Below are 10,000 nucleotides of genomic sequence, written 5' to 3'. Positions count from 1 at the left end.
GCTGTCTATATCGACCGACACCCTTTCGGGGATCTCATGGGCGTCGCGTTAGGCACCTTAGCCGGACGTTTGGTTCATCCCACAGCGCCAGTTCTGCTTACCAAAAGTGGCCCACTTGGCACTCGCATTCGAGGTGACCAACCGCCCAGCGAAGCGTGCTGGCGGCGGCGGCCGGATGGGTCGGCTCCGTCGTTCGGGAGAGTCGGCCCGTTCCACCCGTTCCGAGTTCGAGAGTAGGTCGAGGCCGTGAACGGCCCCGGGGCCTCCAATCGTTCGCTTTACCGGATGGAATTGCGACGATCGAGCGCCAGCTATCCTGAGGGAAACTTCGGAGGGAACCAGCTACTAGACGGCTCGATTGGTCTTTCGCCCCTACACCCGGTTCCGACGATCGATTTGCACGTCAGAGGCGCTTCGGACTTCCACCAGAGTTTCCTCTGGCTTCATCCCGACCGGGCGTGGATCGCCATCTTTCGGGTCCCTGGTCGCTCGCTACGCCAGAGTCGGCCGAGTCGTACTCGGAAAAAGGGGAAACCGACCCGGGGGTGATGCGCCCGCGCGCAGCGCCTAAACTCGACGACAAAATAGGACTAGTTCAAGCCGCGGGATCTCACCGATGGGCGGAAGGAGGATATGGAAGCTGGCGCCCGGCAATTCCCCTTTTTGGAAGATGCGCCGGTCCCCTCTCGGGGAGGAGGGAAAAACAACCGCACGTCAGCCACGAGCCTTCCCTCTCCTATCTCTCTCGGGAAGAGAGAAAAAAGGAAAAGTTGCGGGCACCGCAGCAGCGACGGCGGAAGGCCGAAAACGCCGCGCCGGCGGGATCGGGCACGGCTCGGAGGCGGGTGAGGCGAGGAGAAGACGACGGCACGAGACCGACGACACCCCCCGACGACCCCCGGACGACTTTGCCACGACACCTCTCCCGATCGACGCCCTCCTACACGCTCTCTCGCTTTCGCTTCGCCTTCGGGGTTAGTCAGAGGTGGCCCCTACGACTCGCGAACGGCCAGGACTCCTCGGTCCGTGTTTCAAGACGGGTCGGGTGGGTTGCCGATGCACGTCGCTGACCCGGGGTGGCGGGCGGCTCGAGTAAAAAAGCGTCGCCGAGCGACCTCTCCGGAAACGGAAACGGGCGGGCGGGGTTGCCCCCGACAAGAACCCGAAACGTCGGCGAGGTGCGTGACGGCGAGGCCGCGCCAGTCCTATCCCGCCTCTCATCGCGCACGCGCCCGAGACGGTGGGGCGCCTAAGGAGCGACACACAGAGTGCGTCGCCCGCACGCGACTTCCGGCGGGATCAAAACGGACCGGCTCGCCACGTGTAACGGATCGTGTCAGATTTCCTCCGTTCCCGGCAGAAAGGGGCAGTTACGTTCGCGGGCCCGACGGCCGGTGGCCCCCGACTTCACAAGGTGGGAAGACGGGGGTTTTCAGGGTGATGAAACGCCTGCCGCCTACGGAAAAAAACCCGCGTGTTCGACCTGCACGCCGGGAACGGGTCGCGACGACGGACCGGAGGGGAAGTGCGTCCGGTGCCGGCCGCGCGGAGGTCGCGCCGAAGCGCCCGCGCCATGATTACGCCGAGCGATGAGAAGGGGACGGGTGCAGCGGAGTCGCGCGCGGAGGGAGCAGGAGGAAAGAAGAAGCGGCGGCGACGGATGCGGCGGGTTAGGGCCCGGCGGCAGCAGCGATCGAGAGGACGAGTCCCCTCCGTCGCAGCCAACCGACGCAGCCACCTACCGACGCCGCGGTCGTCACCACGTTTCCCTTCCCGCTATCCACGCGGCCCGTCTCCTTCGTCGGCGACGCGGGCACAAAAGCTGGCCCGCGGAGAACGAGTTCCCCGCGGACACGACGAACGACGACCTGTGCCGCGACGGCCTCTCTTTCAAGAACACACATCGAGTTTGGGCTCGAGCCTAGGCAGCACCGGACTGAGTCCCCCCGCGATCGCGGTGAGCGGTCCCACCCGTTTACCCCTGGGCGGTTTCACGTTCTCTTGAACTCTCTCTCCAAAGTTCTTTTCAACTTTCCCTCACGGTACTTGTCGACTATCGGACTCGTCCCGGTATTTAGCCTTGGATGGAGCTTACCACCCGATTTGGGCTGCGTTCCCAAGCAACCCGACTCTCGGATCGAAGGCCGTCGCTCGCCGTCCGCACCGAATGGGCCTGGCACCCGCCGCGGGCGGCCCCGATCGAGGGAACTCCGAACTATGCGAGACGAAAACGAACGGCTGCCTTCGACCCATGCGCCACACGTCCCGAAGCCTTTAACTTGCGACGGGATTCGGCGTTGGGCTTCTCCCGGTTCACTCGCCGTTACTAAGGGAATCCCGGTTGGTTTCTTTTCCTCCGCTTAGCGATATGCTTAAGTTCAGCGGGTCGTCTCGTCCGAGCCGAGGGCGGCGGTTTTTAGTAGAGTGTGGTGTTTGGAGGAGAGGAATCTCGATCGGTACCCTCCGTGTGACGACGGCTGGCCGATATAGCGCCCGTCCGACCGAAAATGAAGAAGCCAACAATTAAAAAAAAAGCGTGGGTCCTCCCCATCCGACGTTGCCTACGACGCGGCCACCTTTTTACGGTGCGACGGCCGTGCTCGTCGCGCTGCTCGAGGCGTCGCTGAGAGACACCTTCATGAGGCAGAGAGCGAGACGAGCAGGCGGCGCTTACGTCGGCAGTCGGTTAGGTCGGTGCTTTTTTTTTTGTTTTGTTCTCCCTTCGGCTGCTTTCGGACAGACTCCTCCTGCTCCTCCTCCACAGTGTTTCTTCACGCGGTCGAAAAGGGAAAAGACTCCGCGGTCTGCCAGCGGGAGACGAAGGAGGAGGCCGGAGAGGGTTTTAAAAAAAAAAAAGACATTGAAAGGAGTCAATTCTTTTTTTATTTTTCTTCCCCCTCGTCACTCGCTCCTGCGACGTCCCGGTTACCACCGTGCCGAGGACCGGGCGGGCACGGGGACGGCAAGATGTCGTTTCGTTAACGGAGAAAGACATGTAACGTTCCGCCTCTCGACCGGACGTGGCCCCGAGACAAGGGATCTCGGGGCCGCAATGTGCGTTCGAGGTGTCGATGTTCACTGAGTCCTGCAATTCGCATCAGTTCTCGCGGCTGGCCGCGCTCTTCATCGACGGACGAGCCGAGTGATCCCCCGTCCAGGGTTCAGCACTTGGGTTTTTTATATTAGTTTTTGTTTATATAGATTTAGTAGTGTGCGAGGAGGTCTGTGCGAGGAGGCGTGACGGCATTGCAATGTCGCGAGTAGTTTGTTTTTAGCTAGCGGCGGTGGCACAGCGGCTGCAAAAAAAACAAAAAACGATAAAGCGGCGACAAGGCAAAGAAGAAGCGGCCATCACTTGCGGTGGGCGAAAAAACAAACAGGTGGTAAGACGCGGAAGCAAGCAAGAAGAGCTGGGGCTTTAAAAACCTCCGCGTCACCACAAATCTATCTCTCGCTCCGCCTTTTATAGGTTTGTTTGCGCGCATTCGAGGCGTTGACGCCGACAGACAGAGGAGGTAGGCCGGAAAACAACAAACCAGTCTCGAACGGGAAAACGGTAATGATCCTTCCGCAGGTTCACCTACGGAAACCTTGTTACGACTTTTACTTCCTCTAAACGATCGGGTTCGGTCGTCTTCTCCAGGCATCGAACGCCGAGGCGTAGATGCACGAGTGTCGTGACGGACACGTCGCGCACTGCCCGGCGGCGTCGTCGGCCAGATCCGAGGACCTCACCGGACCGTTCGATCGGTAGTAGCGACGGGCGGTGTGTACAAAGGGCAGGGACGTGATCGACGCGGGCTGTTGACCCGCGCCTACCGGGAATTCCTCGTTCACGGGGTTGGTTACAGGCCCCGATCCCTATCACGGGAGGTGGTTCAGAGGTTTCCCAACCCTCTCGGGCCGGGGCGAAGTCCCCGCTGATACCTCCAGTGTAGCGCGCGTGCGGCCCCGGACATCTAAGGGCATCACAGACCTGTTATCGCTCCGCCTCGTGTGGCTTTCTGCCACCCGTCCCTCTAAGAAGTGCGTGAGAAAACCGACCCGGACCCGAGCGCCACGGAGGACGCCGAGCCCGCCGTAAAAATCACTGACATCGGCGCACTAGTTAGCAGGCCGGAGTCTCGTTCGTTATCGGAATCAACCAGACGGATCGCTCCACCAACTAAGAACGGCCATGCACCACCACCCACCGAATCGAGAAAGAGCTATCGATCTGTCAATCCTACCGGTGTCCGGACCGGGTGAGTTTTCCCGTGTTGAGTCAAATTAAGCCGCAGGCTCCACTCCTGGTGGTGCCCTTCCGTCAATTCCTTTAAGTTTCAGCTTTGCAACCATACTCCCCCCGGAACCGAACTCTGGTTTCCCGCAGGCTACCCGCCGGGTCATGGAAGCGAACGCCGGCGGATCGCCGGTCGGCATCGTTTACGGTCGGAACTACGACGGTATCTGATCGTCTTCGAACCTCCGACTTTCGCTCTTGATCGAGGAAAACGTGCTTGCCACACGCCATCGCTGCAGTTCGTCTTGCGACGATCCAAGAATTTCACCTCTAACGTCGCAATACGAGTGGCCCCGACCGCTCCCTTCGATCATTGCCTCGCCGTAGACGGAGACCGACAGACGTAGACGAGGCCCTCTTCCATCATTCCATGCTTATCGTATGCAAGCTTGAACAGCCCGCTCTGAGCACTCTAATTTTTTCAAAGTGAACGTACCGGCCGCCGCGGACACTCGGTTAAGAGCACCCTTGGAGGAGAAACCGCCGACCGCAACACGCGCGCAGACAAGACACGAAGCAGGGACTCGGAGCGGACCGGGGGGTTCAAAAAAAAAGAGGAACGCGCGGAAAGGGAGAGGGAGAGAAGCGCGGGGGTCAGAGTGCGGGGATGCGAATGAACACACCCAAACACACACACGTAGCACCCCCCCGTTAGACTACTCCCGGAACCGAACCGACGACCACTTGTTTTTTTTTTTCCCGGATCCCGATCACGACCTCCTCGTCCACCTCGCCGGCAGGACCGCGTGGCGGGTATGCTAGCGGTTGACACCGGCGGAAAGGGCCGGGAATGCGAACGGACGACCAAAGTCAACGACGGACGATGGCGCCGCCGCCCCGGGGCCGCTTGCGCGACCACGAACCCGAGTTCGGACTACGAGCTTTTTAACCGCAACAACTTTAATATACGCTACCGGAGCTGGAATTACCGCGGCTGCTGGCACCAGACTTGCCCTCCGGTTGGTCCTCGTTAACGGATTTGAAGTGTACTCATTCCGATCGCGGGGCCTCGACAGAGTCCCGCGTCGTTATTTTTCGTCACTACCTCCCCGTGCCGGGAGTGGGTAATTTGCGCGCCTGCTGCCTTCCTTGGATGTGGTAGCCGTTTCGCATGCTCCCTCTCCGGAATCGAACCCCGATTCCCCGTTACCCGTAGTAACCACGGTAGGCACTTAACCGACCGTCGACAGTTGATAGGGCGGACCCTCGAGAGACCCGTCGCCGGGCGTGAAAGCTCGTGCGATCGACCAGTGAGTTATCCAGAGTCACCAAAGCGGAGCGCGCCGCCCTATGAGCCCCGCCACCGAACGGACCCGCGAGCGGGAACGCCGACGACGGGAGGACGGAATGACGCGCATCGGTCTCAGTCTAATATGTAGCGCCGCGACCCGGAACGGCCGACGCGGGTGCCAGCGCGCGAGGCGTGGCGACGACGGCGCGCCGACCGATCGCGGCCTGTGTCACATGTATTAGCTCTAGAATTGCCACAGTTATCCATCGCCTCCGAGGAGGAATACGGTCCCGAGGATTAGGTCCGGTTCCTGAGCCATTCGCGGTTTCGCCCGTTCTAATGCGTGGCGTGAACTTACACTTGCATGGCTTAAGCTTTGAGACAAGCATATGACTACTGGCAGGATCAACCAGGTATCGTTGGAATTTGGGACTTTGTTTCGACAGAACGACAGACCGACCGACCGACCGACCGACATAAGACAGACAACTACAACGACGGGCACGTGTTTATTTGTTTTTCGAGGAGGTTCGCCGTCAGTAGAAGCGCGCTGCCCGCGCTGATGGCCTCTTTTTTGTTTCTCCCCTGACTTGGACCGAGACCGAGACTCAAAGAACGAAAGCGACCAACGTCGACAACAACAACGACAACGGCACCCTTGACAGCGATACATACGACAAACGACAAGCAGCACGACGGCAGTGCACACGGACATCGAGGGTCAAGGTGCAGACTGAACTCGCCGAGGTCGTCGTCATCGTGGTCGCCATCGATTCCGTCTCGTCGTCGTCGTCGTCAACGTCCACGTCACAGCCGGCCGAGAAGAGAGAACAGACGACAGCGTCGACAACAACAACATCGACAACGGCACCCTTGACAGCGATACATACGACAAACGACAAACAGCACGACGGCAGTGCACACGGACATCGGAGGTCAAGGTGCAGACTGGAATCGTCGAGGTCGTCGTCATCGTGGTCGCCATCGATGCCGTCTCGTCGTCGTCGTCGTCGTCTTCGTCGTCGTCGTCGTCATCAACGTACCAACCGACCGAGACGAGAGAGCAAGCAACAACGTCGACAACAACAACGACAACGGCACCCTTGACAGCGATACATACGACAAACGACAAACAGCACGACGGCAGTGCACACGGACATCGGAGGTCAAGGTGCAGACTGAACTCGTCGAGGTCGTCGTCATCGTGGTCGCCATCGATGCCGTCTCGTCGTCGTCGTCGTCTCCGTCGTCGTCGTCGTCGTCGCCAACGTCAACGTCAACATCACAGCCGTCATCGGGGAGGAGCTGGACCAGGGCAGCGGCGGCGTAAATTTTCCCGTCACCTTCGTCGTCGCCTTCGTCGACCGACCGACCGACCGGCGTCGTGTTCGTGCTCGGAAAACCGAGGAGAGACAACGTGCACATGGCGCGTTCTCGCAAGCGGCTCCTCGGTCCGATTTTTTTGGGCGGCTTTTTCGAGCTTTTTTTTTTTCTCACCCTTTCGTCCGTGCGACGGCGAACGTTAGGGGAAAAAAAAAAAAAAAAAAAACGACAACAACGCGGCGGACCGGGCGAACAACATCGTCGACACACACGACATTGACGACCGGTCCCCCTTTTCACAATCGCATCGAGATAAAAACGAACGAGTCCGATTCGAGCACCGAGTCGCGAGCGGGAGGACTGTCGGTGCAAGTATCGATCACTGACGTGAGCGCTTCGCCGGACAGAGGATGGCTCATCCGGCAGCCGTGCAAATCGACGGTATGGGAAGAACGAACAAGAAGAGCAACGACTTGATCGGCGGCTTGGGAACTGCGGACGGTGAAAACGGGTTAATCGACTGCGACCACGACTGCTCGATCGATCTTCTTTGGCGCTAACAAAGGTGGAGGTGGCGCAAGAAGGGACTAGCGCTATCACCGTCCACGTATCAGAAGATGCGGCGGCAGACGTCGACGCTTATGCGTTGTCGGACGAGAAGTCGCTGCAGCACGTGTACCGCGAGCGGGACGTCCAAGGTTTTGCCAGACGGAAAGAAATCGGGTGTCAGCGAACGTTCACACGGCTGTGAGATCGGACGCTGACAGGAGTAGGAGGCGGCAGGCAGGCGGCGGTTACGGCGGCGGCGCCTGCTGCTGCTCATCCTCCTGTTTGCTGCGGCGACTTCCAGGACGGGAGAGCATCGAACAACGTACGTATGGTTACAAGGGGATCAGGATCATCCCCCGCGGCTATTTTTGTTTGTTTGTTCGCTCGTTCGTTAATTCGTTCGTTCGTTCGTTCGTTCGTTACAATGTACGTTTTTCCGTTCGACGGCGGCAGAGAGCGGCGGCGTTTCTCCCTAATCCGGAGGATTTATCGGTCGCACAGCGATGGGTCGTTCGGCCGATCATCGAAAGATTCGCAGGTAGTGGTTGAATGGCAGAACGGCAGCAACAACAGCGGCGGCTGAGAGCGGCGAACGCTGAGGCGGAAGCAGAAGCTGCAGCAAACGTATCGGCTAAACATGGTGGACATAGATATGGCTGACGACGCGGGTACCACGACGACTATGGAACCAGGAAAAGGAGCCGTTAGTTGTTCCAACATATCGTTCGACACGTCGAGCAGCCCTAGGTCCACGGAGAAGCACACACACGTACCACGTATTATAACCTAACGACGATGAGCGGGCGCACGGTTGGCAGGAACGAAGGCGGCGGATCAAAACAAGTTGGAGCGCGGGGCGACAGCGATAACGGTGACAGCCCTAGGCGGCGGAGATGCCACTTTCTGACGCCTTTGCGACAAGCCCGTAGAGACGTTCCGGACCACCACGAGGCAAAGAGTCGCTGCTCCGACGAACCGACACACCAAAGTGTGCTTCCTACCGAACATGTTTTATAAAACTTTCAAACTGGAAAACCCCAGAAATGGTGTTGGTATTTGTCCAGACCCACCTCCGACACCTGAAAATGGTGGTCAAAAAAAACGTCGATTATACGAAGCGACATTTCTGGTCGGCGATTTTCCAGTTTTACGCCTACTGCCACATGGGGATGTCGGTAGGCGTCGCAAAGTGCCTTCTCGTAGGCTAGGCACACCAGGACTTTGTCATTTTTTTCCCCTCGACATTCCTGGTCCGGTCTATTCCGATTTTACACCTACCGCCATGTGGGGGTGGCAGTAGGCGTCGAAAAGTGCCTTCTCGACCGCTAGCGACACCACTACTTTATCGAGCTCCTGGAGGCCCGCACACCGACCCGGGGGCCGCGGAGTCGACCCCGGGGGCCTCCGCCTCTCGCCGCCGCTCACTTGGACGCCTTCCGCAACCTGTGGTCCCGCTCGGGGCCGCCGGGAGCCTCGCCGACCTGACCGGTGTCGGTAGGCGTCTGGAAGCGCCCGGCCGACCTGGACGAGGTCCCCCTGGCCCCCGGGGGACACCCCTTAGTTGGATGGGGGTGCTGTCCCGGGCACACATGCAACCCGCGGCCGCCTACCGACAGCCCCCGCTCGCTCGATCGCTACTCCTTTCCAACATATGTCGGAGAAGCCGGGCGGTTGTGAAACCCCAGAAATGGTGTTGGTATTCGTCCAGACCCACCTCCGACACCTGAAAATGGTGGTCAAAAAAAACGTCGATTATACGAAGCGACATTTCTGGTCGGCGATTTTCCAGTTTTGCGCCTACCGCCATGTGGGGGTGGCAGTAGGCGTCGAAAAGTGCCTTCTCGACCGCTAGCGACACCACTACTTTATCGAGCTCTGGAGGCCCGCACACCGACCCGGGGGCCGCGGAGTCGACCCCGGGGGCCTCCGCCTCTCGCCGCCGCTCACTTGGACGCCTTCCGCAACCTGTGGTCCCGCTCGGGGCCGCCGGGAGCCTCGCCGACCTGACCGGTGTCGGTAGGCGTCTGGAAGCGCCCGGCCGACCTGGACGAGGTCCCCCTGGCCCCCGGGGGACACCCCTTAGTTGGATGGGGGTGCTGTCCCGGGCACACATGCAACCCGCGGCCGCCTACCGACAGCCCCCGTCGCTCGATCGCTACTCCTTTCCAACATATGTCGGAGAAGCCGGGCGGTTGTGAAACCCCAGAAATGGTGTTGGTATTCGTCCAGACCCACCTCCGACACCTGAAAATGGTGGTCAAAAAAAACGTCGATTATACGAAGCGACATTTCTGGTCGGCGATTTTCCAGTTTTGCGCCTACCGCCATGTGGGGGTGGCAGTAGGCGTCGAAAAGTGCCTTCTCGACCGCTAGCGACACCACTACTTTATCGAGCTCTGGAGGCCCGCACACCGACCCGGGGGCCGCGGAGTCGACCCCGGGGGCCTCCGCCTCTCGCCGCCGCTCACTTGGACGCCTTCCGCAACCTGTGGTCCCGCTCGGGGCCGCCGGGAGCCTCGCCGACCTGACCGGTGTCGGTAGGCGTCTGGAAGCGCCCGGCCGACCTGGACGAGGTCCCCCTGGCCCCCGGGGGACACCCCTTAGTTGGATGGGGG

At 60.0% G+C, this 10,000-nt stretch overlaps 2 non-coding genes and 1 pseudogene across 2 annotated transcripts in view; all 3 read right to left on the bottom strand.

The window, feature by feature from the left end:
• Positions 1-2,409, bottom strand: part of LOC145273617 (large subunit ribosomal RNA) — a 5,720-nt gene extending 3,311 nt beyond the window's left edge. Inside the window, exon 1 of the ribosomal RNA XR_013866438.1 lies at positions 1-2,409. This exon is cut by the window's left edge and continues 3,311 nt beyond it. This is a non-coding gene — a ribosomal RNA (large subunit ribosomal RNA).
• A 595-nt stretch (positions 2,410-3,004) lies between these two features.
• On the bottom strand, positions 3,005-3,162 carry LOC145273329 (5.8S ribosomal RNA). Its single transcript, XR_013866324.1, has one exon. It is a non-coding gene; the product is annotated as a 5.8S ribosomal RNA (ribosomal RNA).
• Positions 3,163-3,557: 395 nt separating this feature from the next.
• LOC145273405 (small subunit ribosomal RNA) lies at positions 3,558-5,929 on the bottom strand (annotated as a pseudogene).
• Positions 5,930-10,000: the final 4,071 nt, after the last annotated feature.

The sequence above is a fragment of the Euprymna scolopes genome, unplaced genomic scaffold, assembly GCF_053919585.1.
Source record: "Euprymna scolopes isolate OS-2025 unplaced genomic scaffold, ASM5391958v1 sca1, whole genome shotgun sequence".
Taxonomy (NCBI): Eukaryota; Metazoa; Mollusca; class Cephalopoda; order Sepiida; family Sepiolidae; genus Euprymna; species Euprymna scolopes.
Note: the sequence above shows the minus strand (reverse complement) of the source record. Positions and strands in the feature narration are given on the sequence as shown.